The sequence below is a fragment of the Pinus tabuliformis genome, chromosome 8, assembly GCF_031772625.1.
Source record: "Pinus tabuliformis cultivar Carrire ecotype Pingquan chromosome 8, CPIR1, whole genome shotgun sequence".
Classification (NCBI taxonomy): Eukaryota; Viridiplantae; Streptophyta; class Pinopsida; order Pinales; family Pinaceae; genus Pinus; species Pinus tabuliformis.
In genome coordinates, this window is record NC_142294.1 from 926,249,197 (window position 1) to 926,277,134 (window position 27,938).

The 27,938-nt window shown below is 37.9% G+C and overlaps 1 pseudogene; it reads right to left on the reverse strand.

The window, feature by feature from the left end:
• Nucleotides 1–320: 320 nt before the first annotated feature.
• The window catches only part of LOC149238553 (beta-galactosidase 1-like), a 34,892-nt pseudogene continuing 7,274 nt past the window's right edge, over nucleotides 321–27,938 (reverse strand).

Sequence of the window (27,938 nt, forward strand, 5' to 3'; positions counted from 1 at the left end):
CACTAAACATGAATCCTAATCTTGCTCCATATGCTACACTCACTATAAATAATGCGATGAGAGAAATTCTCCATGGAGAATGATGCAATTCAAGAAAGGAATGCAAATAGATCAATCAATCACCCATTTGGCCAATTTGGAATTTGAAAGGTTGACAACAGGAATTTGAACACCCCATGAAAACTCAACTCATTAGCATTCAAAGGGTCCCATGAGGAGTTCACAATGCATAGTCATTGCCATAAATTTCCCATCAATGGTCAAAATGGGGAGCTTTGTTATTGTTCTTTTGAAGTTGATATGAAAGTGAAGAAATATTACTAGACACTAAACCATATATCAAAAACAAATCCATGATATATTGTCCTTTGGAACATTGAAAATGAAACAAAACATACAAACTTCGTGGCTGAAATTTGTTGTCCTTTGGAACATTGAAGGTGAACCCTTGGTATGTGTAATTTTTGTACTTTGTCAGTACTCTCAAGATGCCAAAAATTGATAGATTGAGAATGTGGTTCACATACATGAGCACACACAATATCTATACATATTCTAACGAGTGAAACTCTAGAAGGATTTCCTCTGATTTCCTCAAACAACAACAACACATTTCCCATAGGTTCCAACCACGATCAAGGAACATGGTACCTAAAACCATGAAATATTTTGACGTTCAACTAATAAAAAATTCCTCCCACCAAATTTAACCATTATTAAGAGCTCATAAAATCCACCCTTAATGTGACAAATTTGGAAGAGCGCAGTTCATTATTTATAAAATACACCATCGATTAAAAAATTCTTGCAACAAATTACAGATCACTCACCAGCGCTGAGAAGATTGGCCACAATTTGTCGCAGATTTGTGAGGTTGGTAAGTTCCTTCATAAGAACATCCATCTGAGCAGACATCTTCCGCAATATATGAAGGCTAGTGCCTTCCAATGCTATGCCCATTTACCCAAGCTTGGCCTTTTCCCATGGTTCTTAAATCCAACCCTAATGGATCTTTACCATCTAGTGCATCAAACATGGCCTGTACAATAGTTAAATTTAGACTTTGTACAAATAAGCTTCGGTAAAATATTTATATTACTAAATTTTTTCCATCCAAGTATAACCAAAAATATGTTGCTGATACCAAATCTAGTTCCCACACTTGATGACCATTACCTTATACCATGTTAGAGGTTGTTTCTGAGGAACCACTACCCCTTTCATCCACTCAACAATGTTATTTCCATTGTTGTTGAGATTCATTGATTTACCTTTCAATCTAATCTGCATGCATAAAGTATAAAGAATAAAATAGCCTATATTAGACACGATGAAAGCAAAGATGAGATTATTCTTTGGAGAATTTATGATAGATATTTAGATTCAATACATTAGCTATCTATTATTTAACAATTCTAAGGTTTAGTAAGTCATCCCCAATGCCATTGAAATATTTTTTGTTTGTTTAGATATCAAGAATGTAGGGCCTGAATGCTGCAAAATCTCAATGAGAGAACAATAAAACACCTTTCCCTTGTTCATAGTTTTTAAAAGCAGTAACATTCAATCAAATATTGTTGTAACATTTGTCGTTTACCTACTATTTCCAAATTATTATGAACCTAAACATTACAACAAAATTTCACCTTTCACGACTGATCTTTGTTGTCTATATAATTCTCCTAAAATGTCATTTCAAAATGTGTAAACATAGAAAATAAACTGGGATTGGTAAGAGAAATAGATACATAAGTTTGGCAATGAAATATCATAGTACTAGAAACAAAAAACTGAGGAAGGGAATGATATGATGTTGTAAAAAATCATATCCTCATTAAAATAAAAATTTTCTCAAAATTTTAGGTAATTTTTCATTTTGTCTTGAACCATCATATTTTTATCCATGTATTTCTAAAATAACGATATGCTTGTATTTGAGTTCACAAAAATACCATCTAAAATATAAGAAAATAACAAAAAAAAGGAAATCTTAAAGTTAAAATGACCCTAACCTAATATTACCACCTTTGTGAGGAAAAATCTCATGTTCCATCATTGTGTTAGTGTCTGTTAGTCATGTCAGTCATCGGTGATCAAATGTGCTCTTACAAAGCTTTTTTTACTAGGGTCTTAGGTCAATTTTTTATGTTTCAAATAACTTTTCAATAAAAATTTGGTCATTGGTTAGGGAGGTTCAGTCTTTACTACTCTTTTCAGTCTCATGGTCTTCATCACTCATCATGGTCATTGTCTTCTTCAAGGTATCATATCTTCATTCAAGTGTTTTGGGTCATGAAATGGTTAAATTCCTCATTTTAGGCCATGGTCTAGGGTTTTCACTCCATGTGTCATCATAATAACATATGTAAAAAAAAAACAAGTCCATCATGTGAGTCAGTGGGTAAAGGGAGTTATAAGTTTAGGGAAAGAAAAATAAAGGTAAAGGTAAATGTTTTATTTTAAACAAGACAATGTTGTAGTACACTACCTTGTCTCATCATTTCTCAAAGGGACATATGATGTCATGTCACTACCAAAGAAAAAATCAACTTTCAAGCTACAAAGGACCATCCAAAGTATCAAAAGGGTTTCATTTCAGCATTCACAGGTTTAAGCATCTCCTTGGCAAGTAAGTAAACATCTGGCACCTCTTATGCATCCTTCAGTTTGAAGAACTCAGTGAAAATCCTTCTCCTAGGGTTTTGTTGTACTTTTGGTATCCAAATGATTTTTCTTCATTGCAATGAGAAAAATCCTAGTTTTTATGTTCCATAACCCCCAAAAATACCTTATATACCCCTCCGAACAATTTCCCATACCCATTCCCTTCATTTCCCCTCATTTTCCCTAAACCTTAGCTCAATGTTGCGTTTTTGCAAATTTTTAGGCTAGGACCGTGTTTTCGATTTTTTCACACCTTTCTTGCACTATTTTAAAGAAATTACACTCCCTAACATCTATCCCTATCGCCAAAAATTTTCCCAAGAATTTAGACACCCTTAAACCCCCTCATCTCCCTCCATTTGTAAAACAATTCCTTTTCTCTTTAAGGCCATTTGTTGCACATAGGGACATTTTTGCTTCAAAATATGTTTCTGACCAAATGGAGAATCATTTTACAAAAGTGAGAGAGTTTTTTGTCAATGATAGGCCAAGAAACAAAAAAATCCTTCCATTTATGCACAAGTGTTATGATTTGATATAAATTCCCAAACTACACTTGCTACGGGAGAGTTGCTGCACTTCTGGACAGCTTGACTTCAAGACAAAATTTCAGGGATTTGGAGCAGGTGTTGAAAGTTCTTAAGGACTCTATTGTGTATCAGACATCATAATATTTCCAAAAATACCACTTTCAGCCCAAAAATACTCAAGAAAGGTAGTCAAAATTTCTCTTCAAGCTGGCGCTGCACTTTTGTCAAAGACACCCTGCAGTTTTGGAGTGACCTTGGGAAACTCAATTCTTCTCCTTGCTAGAGTGTCCAAATTACATTTTGGAGGCATCCATATTGTAATAAAATTCAAAATATGTCAAAATATCTATAAATTTTGCAATTTGGATCAGTTTAAGGCCTCCAAAAATGGGTTGGAAGACAACACATTGTGCACAAGAGGCCTTTGCTACACACCTAGAGACACCTTGGGCGAATGGCCATATATTAGCAAAAAATGGGTCATTTTGAGTGAAACAATACTCTAAATACATCTAAACTCTCCCATATTTCAATAACAGGCTTCAGATATTAATTTGGAGTTCATAAAGGCACTCAAAAATGGCCTCCAACAGCTCACTGTGCACCTAGAAATTTCTGAGATTTTTGTAAAATTTTCACTATGTAAGTTTTTGTAATTCCTAGTTTGACTTTGGTAAAAGTCAAAAGGGTGAATTAAATGAATGTGAGGGGTAAAATTAAATTTAAATGGGTAAAATTAGGGGTGAATAGGTGACTTATCCTCCATTTAATACTTTGGGTAAATATCTTGTGATAGTTGGATAAAAGAGAAAATGGTTTAGTAACCTCCCTAGTGTGTTGCAGTGATCAAATAGGTGCATGTATTTGACTTTATTTGCTGGAAATTCAAGTTCCTAGGGAGGATTTCGACCTCAGAGCCTATATGAGGCCCTTTTTAATCATTTTCAAGGGTTGGATTCAATGGAAATGAGCCTTGAAATCTAGTGTAATTGAGAATTTGGTAGGAACTAATAGACATAGTTTGCAGCTATTGTAGTGGGATACCCGTGGTATGTGTTTTAGCAATGTTTTTCCTTATGTGATCATAAGTTTGAAGGTATTGTATCTTTAATTTCCATTTCCATGTTTCATGTGCTTGTTTCCTAAGATAATAAACATAATTCATTCATGTAATTCTCTGTTTTGGAGAAGCTTTCACATTATTGTTCATTTTTCTTCTGATATAAACGAATTCATGAGACTTATGCTCATTTTGAAACCATACCTATATCCCATATACACAATGAAAACCCTAAAGTGCTAAAGTGTGTGCCTACCTTTCCCCATTACATCTCTGTAGATCTGATTCTCAAAGCCTAGACCTAGCTCCCTAGACCTAAGCCACCATCCAGCAAACAATCAAAATCAAATCAAACACTGATCTAAACATATCTAGCCTAAAATCCTTTACATTCCAGTCATTTCTTGATTGTGATTTCATAGATAGAGCCCTCTATGGTTTCATAGGGCTAGCTACCAAACTGAAAGCTTGGTCTGTGGTTACCTCCATCGATCTCCTCATCAGCCGGGGACATTGTGGAGGATAACACCTAGAAACCACTTAGGGTTATTGGACCCAACACTACTACATTTTCTGTCTCAAAATGGGGCCCAATGTTATTTACCACAAATAAAGAAACTCTTTGAGTAACTTTAGAGGAAAAGTGTAACAGTAATAAGTATACACCATCCATTTGTTGGTTCCTCTATTAAACAACCAACATGCAAAACCTAACTATGAAACAATTCAACTTTAAGATACAACTTATAGACACAAGTATCTGTCAGTTGTTTGAAATCTACCCAACAAAAAAATAAAAGGCATGGAATATAAGAAAAAAATTAAAAGGTTTTGAAGCCAACATGTAGACTAACAGTTATACTCAAGAGAGAAATTTTGTTTGTTCCAACATTTAACTTGACACCAGATGAAAACCTCACTTTCGTGTCCTCCATCCTTCCATACTTACTCCCGAAAAGCATCCAAGAAAAAATTAAATCCAATTTTCAGAACCCTGGAAGAAGTATAACTCTAAGTTCTCTAGACACTTGATTTATTCTAGGAAAAAGCATCACTATCATAAACTACAATTTCTAGTTATTTGATGGTATGCAACTTGACACAACAACATGTTGAAAAGTGTATAATTATAGCTAAATTTTAATCCTAAATAAGAAAATACCTGCAAGATCACCATTTATGAAGACATGCAAGACATCGCCGGTTGACTGTATAATAAGGACTGGGAGATCACCATTCTTTATAAAGTGTTCATCTTCATCAACTTCCACACTGCTCAAGACAAGATTTAATTAGTTTCTAGGAATGCATGAAGACATGAGTGCATGCCTATGAATTAAAACTTTACATTTAAATCAAATCCTAATGAACTGACCATCATCAGATACCCTTCTTGGCAATTTTATATAGGAAACATGTTGAAAACAACAACATCGATACATTTGAAATGAGGATAAATAACATTTAGACAAGCTATAAAATAGTACAATTACATGGGAAGGCAACAACAAATTTATGAATCTAATGATTCATGTTAGTAGTAGTACTCCTCTCCTCCCAATTATGAGGTCTAAATATTTTTTAATTTTGAGTTTCACACAAATTCAATGCATGGGTCGATGCAAGTATGATAAATGAGCAGGGGATAATTCAATATAGGAAATGAGAAATATGCAAAATGTTAGATACATATACCAATCTTAACAAAGAAAGAAGAAACCCATTAATAATAAAAAGCAGCAATCTTAACATACAATTTGAAGGTTCAAATTAAAAAAGATACAAAATTGAAATCCAAGCATGCTCTTTCACAAGGAAAATCCACTAAAATTTTCAACTATGACCACACTAATTGGCATTAGTCATGGGAAAAATTCAATAAGAAAACATGATAAGGAAACCATGGTGTCTCACCTTGTTACGTACCACAATCAATTCGTATTATCTCTTGTAACTCTTATTTTCTCTAGCAAACCCACTAGAGTGATGCAATTCTCTTCAAAAGAGGTAATATTTTCATCAATAGATTCCCAAGAAAACCCTCCAATAGGTTCCATTTTCATTTGTGATGTTTGTACATCAACCTATTACAATGAGAGAATCATCACTTAAGTAGATTCTATAGTAACAAGTGCATGTAGATTTGGTAAAAGAGAGGCCAAACACACCTCATTATTGAAGGTAGAAAAGCAGTGCATTGAACTAGAAATCTTAATGCTAGACACCAATAGAAAATGATGAATTAGAAAAAAAACAATTTCTAGAGAATTTATTCCCCACGATACCCAGTCTATTAATACTTTAATATAATATCGAGCATGTGACATGCTACAATATACATACATGCAAGCTAGGCATCAGTGAAACCATAACAATAACAAAATGCATATTTTCAGTTTTATTATCAACCGCCATCTGAGATATCAGATACATGTTCTTTTGTCTACTGTCATTTGGAATAGTGGGTAACTTGATTAATTGTTCGATGCATATAAGAAATGACTGTAAACTAAATTTAGATTCTATACTTACATTTTACTAGTTTATGATCAAATTAGAATAAATAACTTGCAACAAAAGTGATCAACATCTAGATAAGTTTTTGCATCAACTTTAACAAGTTGCATGAGCCTCAATACTTTGATATAGAGAAAAAAAGGGCTAGAATCACAACTCTAATAACTCAAGGTTATCACCTTTGCAGTATTGAAAACCACAATTTTGCAATCCTGTAGAATGCTAACATACCACAAAGCTATCTAATAGTGTTGACCATTAAATATGACTCGTCCAACATTATTTGAATCATAATTTACAAGAAATGTAGTGACACAATTTCCAGTTCCTCTATAATATACATAAGCCTAAATAGGCAATGGGTAAGTTAGTTTTGTCCTGCGAAGCATCCTTTAAGAAAGTAGGAGAAACTTTTCTATTTTATGTCTACCAAAGTGTATAGAAGAAAATATTTATTATAGAACTGCAATAATGAGTGTGCTTCATCAATTATGTTTTAAAGGGGATCACTTTTATATCTATAAATATTCAAAATTTCATGGGCATTTGACATTTGTTTTTTTTTTTTTTTCCCCTGGAAAAATCCGTAATTTTTCATTAATATAAAAAAATTACATATTGTAGATGTTGTTGCATATGCTATATCTGAGTCACCATGGACTATCACAAAACTATGAGCTGTCCAGATACACCACGCAGGGCAATCTGTCATAATATCAGCTGTGAAAAAAACTGTTATATGCCTGTATAAGCCTGTACATAAGCCATGCAGGGCTCTTTTAGTATGTTATTCTATTTATATATGTCGATATATATACAAAAATTTTCAAATTTTTTGTGTTTCTTACAATTTTTTAACAAAGAAAAACATATATTTTCAAGGACCGAGATCCCCCTGATAGTGCTGGTCTATATATGGCCGATGATAATATTGGTATTCATTTGTCCCCCTCTGCTCTTGAATCACCAATTCTCCTCTGGATAATATCGCGACCCCCTTGGATAGTTGGTCAGCACTGCAGTTATGCTCCCTGTAAATGTGATTGCAAGAGATATGGTTAAATTCTGCCTTGAAAATATTTATTTCGTTTAATATATTGTTAAGTGTGTGAGAGTGACATGCAGAAATGCCATTGAACCAGTTTATGATAATCTTTGAGTCCCCAAAAATATTTAGATTGATGCACCGGTGTCCCAAGGAGAAATGTAATAAATGACGGAGGGTAATGAGCTCCGCAAAATTATTGGTTCCAACTCCTAATCCCATCTTGACTTTATAGTAATGATGTTCACCGATATACAGTATGAAGCCACCACCATAACCCTGTTGATTAGCTGCACCATCAAAGAAGGCCCAAGGAGTACTTTTGTCAATATTAGGCAGGGGATGAGATCGGCGTTCTCTAGGTGGAAGTGGGTCTAGCAATTCGTTATAGGCAGAGATAATACCAGCCTCTATGCGAGGCCAACATGCTGGCCTGTTATCAAAGATGAAGCAGTTTCGGGCCAGCCAGATATACCAACTGACAAGCAAGGGGAGGCTCAGTAATTTGGATCCCTTGTGTCTATTGGTCCAGTCATCCCATGCACTACCTAGATCAATTCCAGCCCATTGCCCAATAAATCGGATAGAGGAGGACAAAGCTCGCCAAAGAGAGTGCAGTGTAGTGCACTGCAAAAAAAGGTGTTCCGATGCGCATTTGCACAAAATACACCAGGTTGGCCCATAAAATGATCTGTGAGCTAAATGATCCCCCGTGGGAACTTTATCCCTAGGTATGCACCAGAAGAATAATCTCATGCGTGGCGATGCAGTGAGTTTCCATATGTTTCTCCATCAGCTAGTGATCTGATATGGTCTTTTGTGTTGAATCAAGGTAATGTATCTTGACTTAGGGGAATAAAAGCCATTCTCCACCAGGCACCATACTAATTCATCAGGTCCCTCTTTAATCCTGATGTGAGATTCAGATAGCGTAGATATATAATCATGCCATTCCTGGTGCCATCTAGGGGGAAGATTGAGTTGATGAGCAGATTTCCATTCTTGTGAAAATACCCCTGAATTTCGCTGACCTGCAATGTGTGAGAATACCATGATCTCATGGGAGTGTAGATACATGATGAGGTCTCTAGAGAGTAAGTGTCTTCCCCCACCTCCAGTCCAAGGATCCAGACCAATCCGAGCCAGAGAACCATCATTAATCCTCCACACCAGATTATCTCTTATATGGGGCAAGGAGTGTAGCAATGCCTTCCACATGGATGAGATGCCTGCCGTCGGCCAACTAGGCAGTCGAACCCAATCCAACATATTCTGTGGCTAGATGTATTTATGATATGAGATATGAGTCCATAAATTCTGACCAGTCAGCAAGGTCCAACTCATTTTTGCAGCAAGGGCCTGCGCAAATAGAGGGAGATCTTTTAATCCCCATCCTCCCCATTTCTTAGGCATTGCAATCTTTTGCCAACTAATCCAGGCAAAGATTTTTTTGTCTTGATTCCCATTCCAGAGATATCTGTTGCACAGTTGTTGCAAATGAGATAGGATGTTCCTGGGGATCCAAGAAAGAGCCGTTCAAAAAACTAGAGTAGCTTCCAGGACCGATTTAATAAGGACCAGCCTGCCTGCCCTGGATAAATATCTGAGACTCCAAATGGATAGTCTTTTCTCTAGTTTTGACACAAGCCAAACCCAATCTACAATCCTCTGACAGGTGGGTTTTAGCCAGAAACCCAGATATTTGAGACCTCTGTCCAAAGGGTGGATGCTGTAGGGAAATACCTGATGAGCAAAATGGGATTCCTGGACTGAAGTGCGAGAAAAAGTGATGGTAGATTTGGATTGATTAGCAAGCATCCCAGAGGTGGACGAGAAGAGGAGAAGAATCTTGGAGAAGGTGCGGGAGTCCCGAATGCTGCCATCCAGCAGGATAAGCACGTCATCCACAAATAGTAGGTGGGTGAGAAAGCAATCATCCGAAATCTTGAGGCCACAAAGGTCTCCTTCCCTCTTGGCCGATGCAATTAAGCGACTGAGGCCTTCCATGACAATAAGAAAGAGGAGGGGAGATAGAGGGTAGCCTTGCCTAAGTCCCCTTTCAGAGTGGAAGAAATGAGAAGCCGAGCCATTTATGAGAATACTGAAAGTGGGAGAGGTAATGCAGGCCATGATCCAAGTAATGTAATTATGAGGAAAACCCAAATGGATGAGAAGCATCTTAATATAAAGCCAGCTGACCCGATCAAAAGCTTTGGACAGGTCGATCTTGAGAATGATGCTTTTTAAGTGTCTGGTCTAGATAGAGTGGATGGCTTCCTGAGCTGAACCAATAGCTTCATGAATCTGTCTGGCTTCAAGGAAGGCAAATTGTTGTGGAGCAATATGCTGGGAGAGGATAGGCCTGAGCCTGTTGGAAATAATCTTGGATATAATCTTGTAGAAGCAGTTGCACAAAGATATGGGTCTATAATCATCAAATGAGGATGGAGAATCGGACTTTGGTATGAGAGTTATGAAGGTCGATTTGATAGTATGGTATAGAGATCCTGTAGTTCTGCTCTCCTCCACCACTTTCAAAAGGTCCTGCCCCAAGATCTCATAGAATGCAATATAGAATTCTATGGTCCAGCCATCCGCCCCTGGACTCTTGTCCTTTTTGAACCATTTTAACGTGCCTTCAAGTTCCCCAGAGGTGACCAGTGCAAAGAGCTCTTCTGCATCATCCTCATTGACAAATCTTGGAAAATGACTGGCCACATTGATAATATCAACAAGATTTTTCTCAGGAGGGCTTTTATAGAGGTTCCTGAAGTGAGTAGTGCCCAGGTGCGAGAGCTTGTTGAAAGAGTCAGCTAAGCCTCCCTTAGGTAAAGGTAGATTCCAGATGGTATTTGAAACCTTTCGACCCTTTGCATAGTTTTGGAAGAACCTTGTGTTGTCGTCACCAACTTTCAGCCAAATGGCTCTACTCCTTAGCCTCAGGGATTCTTCCCGCTCCTTTAGAATGTGAGCCTTCTGGTTTTCCAACTCAATCAAATGTGTCTTATCTTCTGCAGAGATGAATCCCAGACTTCGATCGTCAAGTAAAGAGCTTAGCTCAGATTCAATTTGTGATAACTATGAATTCTCTCGAATAAGCTTCTCCCTAGCCTAATCGATGGAGAGATGTTTGAGCTTGGAAAGGTTATTGCAAAAACCCCTTGCCAGAGATTCAGCTCTATGGATGGGGTTGGTAGTCCAGATTTCAGAAACCAATTTAATGTAGGCTGGGTCCTACAACCAGACGTGGTTGAGTTTAAAGGAGGCTTTTGGCTTTTGATGTGGCCCATGGATTTCTAGATATATAGGAGAATGATCCGATATGCCCCTTGTGCCCACCCATTTCTTGTAATGGTGCAATTACTGTATGAGTAGGCTCTTCATTAAAAATCTGTCCAGTCTACGAGCCAGTGCTGCTTCACCCACCCTTCTATTCCTCCAAGTGGGGAGAGGTTTATGCATGGGAACATCTACAAAATTGGTCAGTTCCAAAATGTTTGTCATGTGTCCTGTGATAGCATCTACCTGAGCCGAAGAACCCCATGATTCATTGAACCCCAAGGAGAAATTTAGATCCCCTTCGATGATAATGTGTTCAGATGCCATGATCGAGAGATGTAAAAAATCTTGCCAGAAATGTTCCCTTTGATGACAGGGTCCGTATACATTCACAACTCGTAGATTTATGCCGAGCTCAATAGAGAATATATCCATACCCTAGAATCCCGCACCCCCCCATGATGCATCAACCCTGATGGATCGAGGGTTATATCCTATAGCTAGTCCCCCCGATCTCCCTACAACATCTATAGCCACGAATGTCCAACTTGGGACCAGAGATTGCAAGGAGCGGGTAATATGATTAGCCATACCAAGTGTTTCTTGAAGTAGGATGATGTCAATCGGTTCAACCTCAAAAAGTCTCTGCAAGGCTAGTTTCTTAGAGGCACTAGCCAAGCCTCTGCAATTAAAATATAGGCACTTCATGGGGGAACTCCTCTCAGGGTATTCACAGCTCTAAGGACCCCATCAAGAGTGGATTGACGACCAGAGGCTACCTCTGCCCCAGCTCGCTTAATAGCTTTGGAGAGATCAGACTTCCTCCCTTTGGATGACAATGAAGCAGAACCTGGCAGGGCGAGACCTAAACCAGATTGACGGACCAGGATATCCTTGGTGTGGGATCTAGGGCGGAGGAAATAGTGGTGTGAAGGTGAGACCCCAGAGGATGACAGTGACATGGAAGAAGAGGATGGAGAATGCAGGGAAGGGGCAGTGGTGGCTATAAGGGGTGGGGAAGACATGATATAGTGAGCCATGGAAGTCCGAACCGATGATGCAACAAAAGATGAGATATTATCCAAAGATACAGGAGAAGGGATCAGAGAAATACCCGAAGCTTTCGCACCTTCAATAGTAGCACGAGCCCTAGTCAGTGGCGGAGAAATTGGTCTTTGCCCAGCCTCCCTTGTCTTGAGAGGAGGGGAGAATATTGGTGGGGTAGGACCCGTGGGAGAGGGGCGAGAACCAGTGGGCGAGTTGACCCTGGATGGAGTAGGTGTTATCTTTGGGGAGTCCTCAGATTTCCTGTTGAGTGGGCAATCTTCAAATAGATGTCCCACCTTGTGACACCGTCTACAGTGAAATGAAACCCCTTTGTAATCTAAGATCTGGACTCTGATATACTTCCCCCACTATAGTGTAATCTTCTCCTCCAGGCCCTCACGCGTATCCAAGTGGACTAGAATGCGAGCAAGGGTGCGATTTTTCGATTCAACAAAGGTACGGTCGTTGTCCAAATAAACTCCCAGAGCATTTCCAATCCTGATAAAGACTTCCTCACACCAATACTGTAATGGGAGCCTTGGCAGGAGAACCCAAAGAGGTCCAACCCCAATTTGTTCTCGTTCAGGGTCGAATAATGGGCTCCACCACTTGAGGAGGACCAGTGCCATCTCAATGTGCCAGTACCTGGCCAGTACCAAATCAGTGTAGTTTTCCTTTGCAAAGTGTAAAGAGAACCATCCCCTGGGCAGGACGTGTACTTTAGGTAGTTCCTTCAACATCCCACCCCAAATCTCCTTGACCCATTGGGTTAGCCTGTTGGCCGAGTATGCTCAACCACGCACATGCCCTATAAGCACCGTACATGCCATGATAGCAGCTTCCCCTATTGCCGAGGTCTCGTCGAATCTGATGGTGATATCCTTTATTGTCGCCTTAACACACTTGGTCTTCCTTTTGCCAGAGCGAGGAGCCGACGGGTGGTCTACCAAAGGGTTTGGGATGCCTTCCAGGGGGATATGTTTAGCAGGTTTTACCTTCACCACAGGGGTCTCAAAGCAACCAGACGACAGGGGAACCGAGGAAGGAGGGTTTTCCGGAACAGAAACTGGGATGTCCACCGGGGGCACAGTGAAAAAAGATGATAGGGGCGGATGGGGGTCAAAAGAGGGTGAAGGGGGGGTGTTCACACATAGAATGTGCAGGGTATTAGGAGAAGAGGGGGGACTTCAAACCCTGGTGAATCAGAGAGCGTCCCGGTGAGAGGAAGCACAAAGCAGTGTCTAGGTAAAGAAACGACAGGCGAAGATGTGAGCGGAGCCGGATCAATTAACGGAGATGAGACATTAACCGTCGTTGTGAAGCTGGGGTTCCCAAAAATAACCTAGTCTGAAAAGGGCTCATCGGAGTAATCCACCTCTTCAACCTCCATATTGTCCCCCATTTTCCCAGCCAGAAGTCGGCAGCCGAAAGTGACGGGTGTGAGAACGGAACGACGAGAAACATTAAGCGGCGACGGTACGGGGATTACAGCTTGCAGTAAATTCAGTAAAACCCTAGGGTTTTACCCTAAACCCTAGCATTTGACATTTGTTACCTTCAAAGGTTTGTACTATAGCCAAACCTGGTGAAATTCATTTTGTTATTTGAGGTACCCTTCAAACTTATTAGTCGAGGCCTTAATTAAACCATTGCCCTATTTCTGCCTAGGCACTTACGTAATTTGTGGGACTTTATTTAGAATGTTAACTTATCCAGTTAATAACGTAGTTTATTTCCATAAATCAGCCATGGTTTTGACTCCTTTCCTTGCTGGGGGCTTAAAGTGGAGCACTTAGATATTGCATGTTTTCATGGATGCTTAGTATCTCACTGCAAGAGGTTTGAGATGTAGTGAAATCTGTGCAACTCATTTTGTTACTAGACACACATGATCCATGGCTTAGTTAGCAAGGCTTAATTTGACAAATTAGGCCATTATGTAAAACTTCACTTTATTCTATAATTGATGTTTTTTTTCTATGAACAACCCTTTATAAATTGATATGGTATGATATTTTCCCCTACAATTGTGATTATGACACTAAGAAAGGTATGCAAATCCTTTTATTCATTAAAAATGGTAATGATTATTACCTTACTATGATTGTAGACGTGATGCTTACATGAAGCCATTGAAACAACTTACTGTCCATTAGGATCTTAATATTATTACAATTGCACTAAAATGATTTCAAGTTCTATTTGCCACCATAACTTAATCCATGTTTTCACATTGTACTAATGTTATCATGGTTCATAAAGTTCATGAATTTCTTATGGAATTTACTCTTTAGTTATTACAATAATATTTTATGAAGAATCAAGATGCAGACTTGGAGGTTTGGCAAATTGAACAAGAGGGTAACGTTCCGTGAAACACTGGCTTTGTCACCTTGAGTGGAAAGAGAATTGGTTTACCTATATAAAGGCCTTATGTTGTTGTTGTGCATGTCGATATGCTAAATGCCTCATTTTTTAGGCATTATGTTTGTTATGTAAAGGACCTGCATGGATCATGGTATATAATAGATGACTTCAATGTAAGTACAACTTTTATGATCAGGCACATATCCTAGGAAGTCTATAGTTTTGATCCATTGTGTACCTTAACGAAACAAAGTTATCTTTCCTTGTTGTAGTTTGAGACTTGATTCAATACTTATGGAACTATTTTGTTTACAGATTAATAGACTTTATCTAGAGGACGTATTGTCTAAAAGAGATTATATGCTTCTATACAATAGGTGAGTCTATGCATATTGTTTTATAATATATGCAAGAAGTGATGTGCCTCTTTCTTATGAAATTGAATTCCTGCATGGTAATGTTACAAATATTTTATTTCCAAAAAAAAAAAAAAAATGACATTTTACTTCTATATTGGTCTAATATTTTCCTTACATTCCACAAAAAAATTGCCATATGATTTGGTGGTTTTGGAATCTTATTTTTTAACTTATTTTTGAATTATTGATGATTGTTTTTCAGATTTGATTTTATTGCGTAACACATTATTGGCACAAAATATCCTACCCTTTTTTTTATTACCTTGTAGCAATTTATGAAAGTTTTGTGATTGTAAGGTTCTGATTATTTGTTCCAATTTAAGATCACAACCTTTTTCCTTTGTGACAAAGTATCTATTCCACCCCGCTCAGTTGTTGCTGATAGCCCTACCTCAACAGTTAAAAAAGTGGGAAAATGTGATTTTAATCATAATACATCTCTTGTTCATAATCAATCTCATTTTACATCTTGTAGGACAGATGGATATCTATCCAATACATTTGAAGTGGTGGAACCCCTTAGGAGCAACCTTGGTAATGGACAAGAATCTACCATTTAAAAGATTGAAGTTTTGGGCAACCCTACAAGTAGTGATGAGCTAGGAAATATGTAGGAGTCAAATTTAACTATAGGATATTTGAGTAGTTGTGACGTGGATATGGTGCACGTAGATGTGACATTTGAAGTATCAGGATTTCTAACTATTAATTCAAGTTGTTCAAAAGAGTAATCGACGAAATATGAAGAGTAATCGATGAAAGATGGAGAAAGGAGCCTGAATACAGTTCATTTTTCCCTTTCTCAACCGAAACCACTAAACACATGCCTGAATAGGAGTTCTTCCTACCCTTATCTTGTCGCAAATGAAACAGAGTGTGCTTATGAACAATATAAATGAAAGAGCCATCTCCTTTGATCCATTGGCAAGCTTGGTTTTCTTCCCTCACAATAGGTTAGATAATGGAGATTGTAGTTGCTCAACCTCAAAGCATTCATATTTAGATACCCTGAGGACCAGTGATTTGACTGAAAGTGATACAAGAAGGATTTCTACCATTCAGAATTGTGATTTAGATGTAGTTGGCCCAGAAAAGATGTATTGTGGCTATGAAGTAACACAACTCTCAGCTGAAAATTCTAATGACAATTTTCATGGTTTTCTTAATGATTATGCTATAAATGGAATTATGTATAATTCTTCACAACATTTTCCACCTACTATGAATATATCACCATTTTCTTGTGAAAATGGTGAATCTTATCTGAATTCATTTGTTCATGCATGCCTTCCTACAGTTACAAATGAAAATCAACATGAAACTATTCTGAACAATAGGGATTCATGTGGTCAGGATAGAAATATTGACAATATTTCCGACACTGACATGATGGAGAAATACAATCATGTGGGGGATGAACCTCATAAACATGTACATTTTTCTTGCAGACAAGCATTATGAATGATTCTCATCCTGGCATGCAATGCATTGTTGCTCAGTCATCAGTGGTAGAACCAAGAATACTCAACATGGATAAAGACTTTGTTGATTCCAAATTTAATTTGACATTAGAAATAGATAATGATGTAATGTTTTGTAAAATCAAATAGAGATGCAAAGGGATTTCCTATTGAGGATGGCATGGTGGAGGGACATGCAGATTCTACATCAGAATTATGGTCATTTACATACCAACACTTAAATGAACACAATGATACATGTCAAAATCGACAGAATGGATGTCGGGAAAATGCACAGGGTGCAATGTTAGAATTTTTTGCTTCTACTAATGAACTTTTTGTTAGTCCACTAGATTCTGCCAAAATTGTCACTATATACAGTAATGGTAAACTGATTAGTACACAAGAAAAGAAACCTGTAAAACCAACGACTATATTTACTCCAGGTTTTTTGAATAGACCTTCAAGTTTGTCTCCTATGACTGGTTCTATTTCATCTCAAAATGGTAAAAATCATTCATTTACATCAAGTGGAGAATGTTCCTTGCGCAAAGACTCTTATTTGCATGGTGATGGTGCCAAGTTGGTGAATTCAACTTCTGAAGTTTGATATGGAATCTAGAACTCATTTAGATGTTTCTTCACATGAAAATTCTTGTACCCCAGAAGATGGGTCAAAGGTGGTGACTCCTATCTTTACTGAGCTTGCCATGGGTCCTAGAGCCGAGACAATAGCTTATGTTTCATGTGAAGCAGCCAAGAGACAAACAAGAAGCACCATAAAAGCAAAGCCATTATTTTCTCCTGGTTTTCTGGATAGGAGAACCAGGTCACAACATGTAACCCAGTCTAAGGCTCCACAAAAGAATAGTGTAGTGCAAATGGATTTACAACAATGCATAAAAATGTAGTGGGGGATGGGATATCTGGTGTTGATCAGTTTGATGCATAGGTTTGCAAGGCAATATTAGGTCAATTCCCTTGCCAAATAAATAGAAAACTTGATAGATTTCCTTGGGATGAAATTCAACTCCTAAAAAATCTTCTCTCAATTTTGCAATACTGTGAGGCAAATTCAAGTGAAAATTGCAGAAAATATATCACATCCAAGATATAACGTACAATATTCATCTATGGGTGTATCATAGTCATAAGAGGTTGCAATGAAAGGCCCTCTTGTTGTATGACAAAAATTTGTTCCTCAATGGTACTACAATAGAAACAAATCATAATCATACATAATTTAGTCTACAAGAGGGTAAGCATTTTGTAAAAGTTCACCTTATTCTATAATTGAGGTATTTTTCGATGAACAACCCTTTATAAATTGATATAGTATGCTATTTTCCCCTACAACTATGATTATGACACTAATAAAGGTATGAAAATCCTTTTATTCATTGAAAAATGGTAATTATTGTAGGTTTTAACCCCGTACAGAAATTACCTGCATACGAATTCTAAATCACAGAAAAATAAACAATGCGAGAGAATAACACATAAAACACATATACACAGAGATTTTCCCCTGGATCTCAAAACCGGGACTACCAGCTTGATTTTTCATTATATTCCTTTCAATGTTACAATACATATTTATACATGCCGAAGCATCCAATACCATGGACCAAAAACCATCGCGTCCAAAACCATGGACCAAAAACCATAGGTAGGTTCGCCCAACCTAATATAGGGTCCAAAAATGTTTTCCCCGGGGTGCTGCCCCAGACCTCGTAGAGGGGGGCTACCCGCCCCCCTCAAACCCCCCGGATAGGGGGGGCTGCCGCCCCCCCTGTGACCCCCCCGCTGCGCAATCGGTGCAACGAAGGGGGGGCAGATAACCCCTTGGTTCACTAGGTAGGTTAGTCATGGAAAGAATATAACACAACCCAACAATCTCCCACTTGTTTTTTTCTTTCCACAGGGGGCCACAGGAGAGCTTAGTCATTTTTCCATCCCCAAAATGTCCATTGTTTCTCTACACCAAGATAACTTCTCAGAGCTCACAGATTTTGTCAATGCATCTACGGTATTCTTCAAAGTGTCCACCTTTACCAGCAACACCTTTTTGTCTTCTATCATATCCCTCAAAAATTGATCCTAAACATTAATGTGCTTTGTCTTTGAATGATAAGCAGGGTTCTTTGCCAAGAAAATTGCACTTTGGCTGTCACAGTCTATTCTTATAGCTCCCTGTAGTAGCCCCATACTTGAACATAATCTCTGCAACCAAACTGCTTCATTGCTTGCATGAGTGGCTGCCATGTATTTTGCCTCTGTAGTTGATAGTGCCACTACAGATTGTTTCTTACTCATCCAACTGACTGCACCTCCAAATAGGTTAAGCACATACTCACTTGTAGATCTTCTCTGATCCAAATCTCCAGCCCAGTTTGCATCAACAAAGCCATGAATATCCAACACTCTGTCCAATCTTGGTCTTCCTTGGTAGCACAAACCATAATCACTAGTGCCACGCAAATACCTGAAAACCCGCTTCACTACTGTCCAGTGCTCCTTCCCTGGTTTTGACATAAACCTGCTCAATACTCCCACTGCATGTGCAATTTCTGGTGTAGTATAGACCATTGCATACATCAGGCTATCGAATGCACTTGCATATGGAACACGGGACATGTCCTCTTCCTCTTCTTGTGTCTTGGGACACAGTTCAGTAGATAACCTCACACCTACAGGAATAGGAACCTTCACCGGTTTACTATCCTGCATATTAAACCTCTGCAGTATTGTCTCGACATACTTCCTCTGGTTTAACTAGAGCTTCCTCTTTGCTCGATCTCTTTTAATTTCCATGCCCAAAATATAGTTTGCAACACCAAGATCTTTCATGTTGAATTTGGAGGACAATTGGGTCTTCAAATCCTAGATAATTTCTTTGTCATTTCCAACCAGCAACATATCATCCACATACGAGACCAGATAAATAACACGGTCACCAATTAATTTAAAATACACACAGTGATATGCTTTGCTTCTGGTGAAGCCAAGTCCCCATATAAATGTATCAAATTTCTGATACCACATCCTTGGTGACTGTTTTAACCCATACAGAGACTTCTTTAACTTGCATACCAGTTCTTTCTTACTCTTCACCGCAAAGCCTTCACGTTGCTTCATGTAGATTTCCTCTTCCAAATCCCCGTGAAGAAATGTTGTCTTCACATCCATCTGTTCTACCTCAAAATCAAAAGCAATAGCAACAGATAAAAGTAACCTAATAGAAGTCACCTTAGCAACAAGAGAAAAAATATCACCAAAATGAATTCCCGGCACCTGGGAATAATCTTTTGCTACCAACCGAGCTTTGTATTTCTCCACCTTCCCTTCTGCATTTGTCTTCTTTTTGAACACCCATTTGCTGCCAATGGGTTTCCTTCCAGCTGGAAAATCCACCAGATCCCAAGCCTCATTTTTGTGCAAAGATGCCTTTTCATCAACCATGGCCTCTTTCTAGAGTTTTCCATCCTCTGAATCTACTGCTTCCTTCACAGTTCTGGGGTCATCATCAGTAACAGAAAAAGCAAAATTTGAATAGAAAGCAGAAGGACTATACCTTTCTGGTTACCTTCTTTCTCGAACTGATCTTCTCACAGCTGGAGTTTGTGGCTCTTCATCTTCTGATTCCTCCTCTGCTGCAGAGTCTGATTCTTCCTCCTTTAGCTCAAACTCTATCTTCTCAAGTTCCTTTGGTTGGACTTCATGTTTAATAACATCTTTTACCTCTCTGAACACCACATCTCGGCTGTACACAACCTTCCGTGTGACCGGGTTCCAAAGCTTATAACCCTTTAAACAATCCTTATACCCAATAAAGATGCACTTCTTAGATTTACTATCCAACTTGGCTCGTTTCTCCTTTGGAACATGTACATATGCATCACATCCAAATACCCTCAGATGTGAAAGAGAGGGTTTCTTACCAATCCATACTTCTTGTGGAGTCTTATCCTGCAACGCTAATGAAGGTGACCTGTTTACCAAGTAACATGCAGTATCCACCGCCTCTGCCCAGAATTCCTATCCTAACCCGGCACCACTGAGCATGCTTCTTGCCCTTTCCATCAACGTCTTGTTCATTCTTTCTGCGACTCCATTTTGCTGAGGTTTATATGGAGTAGTCTTCTGCTGTGCTATACCACACTTCTTACAAAATTCTTCAAATTCCTTGCTGCAAAACTCTCCACCATTATCTGTCCTCAGCACCTTTATCTTCTTCTATGTCTGATTTTCCACCAGAGCCTTAAATTCTTTAAACCTGTCAAAGACTTCAGATTTCTTCTTAAGGAAATATATCCATGTATTCTTTGAGAAGTCATATATAAATGGTACATAGTACACAGACTTACCTAGTGATGGAACTTTCACAAGTCCAAACACATCACTGTGCACAAGCTCTAATATCTGTTTTTCCCTCTTAGCACCAGAGGGGAAACTCACCCGATTCAGCTTCCCATATACACAATTTTCACAGAAATCAAAATCCAGAGAGCTATTACTCATACCTTCTAACATACCTTTACCATGAAGTATTCGAAGACCCTTCTCTCCAATATGTCCAAGCCTTTGATGCCACAACATGGTCTTCTCTCCAGAGACCACTAGATTTTCAGCTCCACTTTCAAGAACCACAAAACTGTTGCACCCATCAACAACAATGCTACCTTGCAGCTTGTATAGAGTTCCAGTCCGAACTCCCCGCATCAATACCAGTGCTCCCTGAACCATCTTGTAGGTATCCTTCTCGAACACTGTTTTTACACCTGCATCATCCAACTTGCTTACAAAAATCAGATTTTTGGCCAATGTAGGAATATGCAGGATAGCCGGAAGTGTTCTAACCCTTCCACCTTGCAACTTCAACTTTACTTTTCTGCTACCAATGATTCTAGCCTTCCTATCATCTCCTAAGAAGACATCGCCACCATCGTATTTCTCATACTCGCAGAACCACTCTCTATGGGGAGTGAAGTGAAAGGATGCACCTGAGTCAATCAACCATGCCTTATGATCTACATGTGTACTTGAAGAAGCCAAGTACAGATCCCCACCTTCATTTGAGGTGGTTTTCGCCCCTGCAGAAGGAGCATCATTAGATCCCTTTCCTTTATCAGAAGCTTTAGATTTACAGTCCCTTTTGAACTGCCCTTCCTTTCCACATTTCCAGCACACCACCTTTACAAGTTTTCCTGGAGATTTAGATCTCCCTCTAGATTTAGATCTCCCACTCAATGACTTATTTTTGTTTCTATTCTGGGACCGTCCTCGTACAGACAAGGCATCACCATTCTGGCTCTCCATATTTTTCCTTCTCATCTCCTTCATCAGCAAGGCTGAGACTATTTCATCAAACTACAAAGCCGTTGCATTTCTACCTATTGCAATAACCAGACTATCCCACGAATCTGGTAGAGAACACAACAAACTGATGCACTTATCTTCATTTGAAATTTTAATATCAACAGACGCTAATTGACTTACCACAGTATTAAATGCATTCAGATGCTCTGTCACCGAGTCTCCATCTTTCATCCTTAGGTTATACAACTTTTTCTGCAGAAACAATTTATTCACCAGAGACTTAGATTGGTACAAAGTCCCTAACTTGTCCCACAAAGCCTTCACCATAGCTTCCCCTGATACATTCAGCAATACTGAATTTGAGACACACAATCGTATTGTGCTCTTTGCCTTCCGATCCAACTTCTTCCATTCTTCATCGGTCACTCCCGTTGGCTTAGTACCTAGATCTACTGTGATCCACTAATCTTTATCCACCAATAGATCCTCTATCTTGAGTTTCCACAACTCAAAACTCTGACCATTGAACTTCTCAATCTCTATCTTTTCGCTGCTCACCATCTTCTTTCACCACTAGAATCGATCTCACAGATCTCCCACTGAATAGGGTCTACCATAGGCCCGAGCGAAACCCCTCAGCAACAAAGGTGTCCCCTTGAAGCCAAACAACTCTGATACCAAATGTAGGTTTTAACCCCGTACAGAAATTACATGCATACGAATTCTAAATCACAGAAAAATAAACAATGCGAGAGCATAACACATAAAACACATATACACAGAGATTTTCCCCTGGATCCCAAAACCGGGACTACCAGCTTGATTTTTCATTATATTCCTTTAAATGTTACAACACATATTTATACATGCCAATGCATCCAATACCACGGACCGAAAACCATCGCGTCCAAAACCATGGACCGAAAACCATAGGTAGGTTCGCCCAACCTAATATAGGGTCCAAATTTTTTTTTCCCGGGGTGCTACCTCGGACCCCGTAGAGGGGGGCTACCCGCCCCCCTCAAAACCCCCCGACAGGGGGGGCTGCCGCCTCCCCCCGTGACCCCCCTCCTGTGCAATCGACGCAACGAAGGGGGGGCTCCGACCCCCCTCTAACCCCCGGTTCACTACGTAGGTTAGTCGTGGAAAGAATATAACACAACCCAACAATTATTATTACCTTAATATAATCGCAGATATGATGCTTATGTGAAGGCATTGAAACAACTTACTATTCATCAAGCTCCTAACATTCTTACAATTGTATTAAAACGATTTTTGGTTCTATTTGCCACCATAACTTAATCCATTTTTGCATATTGTCTTAATGCTATCCTAGTTCATATAGTTCAAGGATTTTTTGTGGAGTTTACTCTTTAGTTCTTACAAGAATATTTTATGCAGACTTGGAGTTTGGCAAGTTGAATAAGAGGGTAAAATTCCCTGAAACACTGTATTTGTCACCTTACATGAGTGGAAAGGGAAATGGTTTTCATATATACAAGCTTTATGTTTTTGTTGTGAACGTCGATATGCTAAATGCCTCCTTTTTTGGGAATTATGTTTGTTATGTAAAGGACTTGCATGGATCATGGTATATAATATATGACTTCAAATTAAGTACAACTTTTATGATTAGCCGCGGATCCTAGGAATTTTATAGGTTTGATCCATTATGCACCTTAACACCAAAAAGTTATCTTTCCTTGTTGTAGTTTGAGACTTGAGTCAATACTTATGGAACTATTTTGTTTACATGTTAAGACAGTTGACCTAGGGGATGTATTGTCTGAGAGAGATTATATGGTTCTATATAGTAGGTGAGTCTATGCATGTTTTTTTATAATATATTTAAGAAGGGATGTGTCTCTTCCTTCTAAAATTGAATTCCTGCATGGTAACGTTACAAATATTTTATTTTCAGAAAAAATGACATTTTACTTCTATATTGATCTAATATTTTCCTTGCATTCCACAAAAAAATTGGCATATGATTTGGTGGTTATAGAATCTGATTTTTCAACTTGATGATTGGTTTTTAAATTTGTTTTTTTTGCATTGCACATTATTGTCATAGATGATCCTACTTTTTTTTCTTTATTACCTTGCAGCAATTTATGAAATTAGTATGATTTTAAGCTTCTAATTATCTATTCATATTTAATATTACAAATTCCCCCCCCCGGCCTTGTGACAGAGTATATGTTCGACCCCCCTCAGCTGTTGCTAATAGCCCTACCTCAGCAGTTAAAAAAGTGGGAAAATATGATTTTAATCATAGTACATCTCTTGTTCACAATCAATCTAATTTTCCATCATCTAGGACAAATGAATATCTATTAAATCCATCTGAAGTGGTGGAACCCCTCAGGAGAAACCTTGGTAATGGACAAGAAGCTACCATTGAAAAGATTGAAGTTTTGGGCAATCTTACAAGCAGTGATGAGATAGGAAATATGCACGAGCCAAATTTAGCAACAATATCATTCAGTAGTTGTGACATGGATATGGTTCCTGTAGATGTGGCATCCGAAGTATCAGGATTGTTGACTATTAATTAAAGTTGTTCAAAAGAGTCATAAACAAAATATGGAGAAAGGAGCATGCACACAGTTCATTTCACCCTTTTCCGAACCCAATCCACTGAACACATGCTTGAATATGAGTTCTTCCTGCCCTTTTTTTGTGGCAATGAAGCAGATCCCCCCTATGAACAATATAAATGTAAGAGCCATCTCATTTGATCCATTGGCAAGCTTGGTTTTCTTCCCTCACAATAGGTTTGATAATGGAGATTGTAGTTGCTCAGCCTCAAAGCATTCATATTTAGATAACTTGAGACCAGTGATTTGACTGAAAGTGATAGAAGCATGATTTCTACCATTCAAAACTGTGATTTAGATGTAGTTGGTCCATCAAAGATGGATTGTGGCTATGAAGTAACACAACTCGCAGTTGAAAATTCCAGTGACAATTTTCATGGTTTTCTTAACAATTATGCCATAAATGGAATTATGGATATTTCTTCACAACATATTCCACCTACTATGAATATATCACCTTTTTATTGTGACAATGGTGAAGATTCTCTAAATTCATATGTTCATGCCTTCCTACCTACAATTGCATATAAAAATCAAGATGGAACTATTCTGAACAATGGGGATTCATGTGGTTAGGCTAGAAAGATTGACAATATTTCTGACGTTGATATGATGGAGAAATACAATGATTTGGGGGATGAACCTCATAATCATGTATGTTCTTCTTCCAGGAAAGTGATCATGAATTATTCTCAACCTCACATGCCATGCATTGCTTCTCTGTCATTAACGACAGAACCAAGAATACTCAACAAGGATAAATAATTTGTTGATTCTTGATTTAATTTGACATTAGCAATAGATAATGATGTAATGTCGTGTAAAATGAACTAGAGATGTAAATTGATTTCCTATTGAGGATGACATGGTCGAGGGACATGAAAATTCTATGTTATGGTCATTTTCACACCATCACTGAAAGGAACACAGTGATACATGTCAAAATCAGCAGAATGGATGCCTGGAAAATACACAAGGTGCAATGCTAGAAGTTTCTTCTTCTACTAATGAACTTTCTGTTAGTCCACTAGATTCTGCCAAAATTGTCACTACCTACAGTAATGGTAAAACGATTAGTACACAAGCAAATAATTATGTAAAACCAAAGGCTATATTTACTCCTGGTTTTTTGAATAGACCTTCAAGTTTGTCTCTTATGACTGGTTCTATTTCATCTCAAAATGGTAAAAATCATTCATTTACATCAAGTGGAGAAAGTTCATCATGCAAAGAATCTTATTTGCATGCTGATGGTGACAAGTTGGCGACTTCAACTTCTGAAGTTTGATATGGACTCTAGAACTCATTTAGATGTTTCTTCACATGAAAATTCTTGTATCCCAGTAGATGGGTCAAAGGTGGTGACTCCTTTCTTTACTAAGCTTGTCATGGGTTAAAGAGCTGAGACAATAGCTTTTGTTTCATGTGAAGCATCCAAGAAAGAAATATGAAGCACCATAAAAGAAAATCCCTTATTTTCTCCTAGTTTTCTGGATAGGATAACTGGGTCACAACATGTAACCCAGTCTAAGGCTCCATAAAAGAATATTGTAGTGAAAATGGCTTTACAGCAGTGCATAAAACTATACTGGGGGATAGGATCTCTGGTGTTGGTCATTTTGATGCATATGGTTGCAAGCCAATATTAGGTCAATTACCTTGCCAAATAAATAGATAACTTGATAGATTGCTTGGGGATGAAATTTAACTCCTAAAAAAACTTCTCTCAATTTTGAAATATTGTGAGACAAATTCAAGTGAAATTTGCAGAAAATATATCACATCCAAGATATAATGTACCATATTCATCTATGGGTGCATCATATTCATAAGAGGTTGAAATGAAAGGCCCTCCTGTTGTACATACAAAAAAATTTCCTCCATGGTACTACAATAGAAACAAATTAGAATCATACATAATCTAGTCTATAAGAGGGTAAGAGTTTTGTAAAACTTCACCTTATTATATCATTGAGGTTTTTTTCTATGAACAACCCTTTATAAATTGGTATAGAATGATATTTTCCCCTACAGTTGTGATTATGAAACTGATAAAGGTATGCAAATCATTTATTCATTGAAAAATGGTAATGCTTAGTACCTTACTTGATTGCAGATGTGATGCTTACATGAAGGCATTGAAAAAAATTACTGTCCATCAGGCTCCCAATATTTTAATAATTGCACTGAAATGATTTCAAGTTCTATTTGACACCATAACTTAATCCATGTTTGCACATTGTCTTAATGTTATACTGGTTCAGATAGTTCATGGCTTTTTTATGGAGTTTACTCTTTAGTTCTTACAAGAATATTTTATGTAGACTAGGAGGTTTGGAAAATTGAAAAAGAGGGTAACATTCCCTAAAACACTGGATTTGTCACCTTACGTGAGTGGAAAGGGAAATGGTTTGCATATATACAAGCTTTATGTTGTTGTTGTGCACGTCGATATGCTAAATGCCTCCTTTTTGGGGCATTATATTTGCTATGTAAAGGACCTGCATGGATCATGGTATAGAATAGATGACTTCAAAGTAAGTACACTTTTTATGATTAGCCATATATCCTAGGAAATTTATAGTTTTGATCCATTGTTTACCTTAATGCAGCAAAGTTATCTTTTCTTGTTGTAGTTTGAGACTTGAGCCAGTACTTATGGAACTTTTTTTTTATAGGTTAAGAGAGTTGATCTAGAGGACGTATTGTCTGAAAGAGCTTATATGGTTCTATACAATAGGTGTGTCTATGCATGTTGTTTTATAATATATGAAAGAAGGGATGTGTCTCTTCCTTTAGAAATGTAATTCTTGCATGGTAATGTTAAAAATAGTTTCTTTTCAGAAAAAAAAATAAAAAAAATGGCATTTTACTTCTATATTGATCTAATATTTTCCTTTCATTCGACCAAAAAATTGGCATATGATTTGGTGGTTCTGGAATCTGATTTTTTAACTTATTGCTGAATTCTTGATGACTATTTTTTAGATTTGATTTTGTTTCATATCACATTATTGGCACAAATGATCCTACTTTTTTTTCTTTATTACTTTGTAGCAATTTATGAAAGTTGTATGATTTTAAGGTTCTAATTATCTGTCCTGATTTAAGATTACAACTTTTTTTCCCCTTGTGATAGAGTATTTGTTTGACCTCCCTCATCTGTTGTTGATAGCTCTACCTCGATAGTTAACAAAGTGGAAAAAAGTGATTTTAATCATAGTACATTCTTGTTCACAATCAATATCAATTTACATATTGTAGGAAAATGGATATCTATCCAATCCCTTTGAAGTGGTGGAACCCATCAGGAGCAACCTTGGTAATGGACAAGAAGCTACCATTGAAAAGATTGAAGTTTTTGGCAACATTACAAGTAGTGATGAGCTAGGAAATATGCATGAGTAAAATTTAGCTACATGATTTTTGAGTAGTTGTGACATGGATAAGGTGCCTATAGATGTGATATTCGAAGTATCGATATTTCTAATTAGTAATTAAAATTGTTCAGAAGAGTCATTGATGAAAGCTGGAGAAAGGAGTTTGAATAGAGTTCATTCTGCCCCTTCTCAACCCAAGCCACTGAACACATGATTGAATAGTTTTCCCCACCCTTATCTTGTGGCAA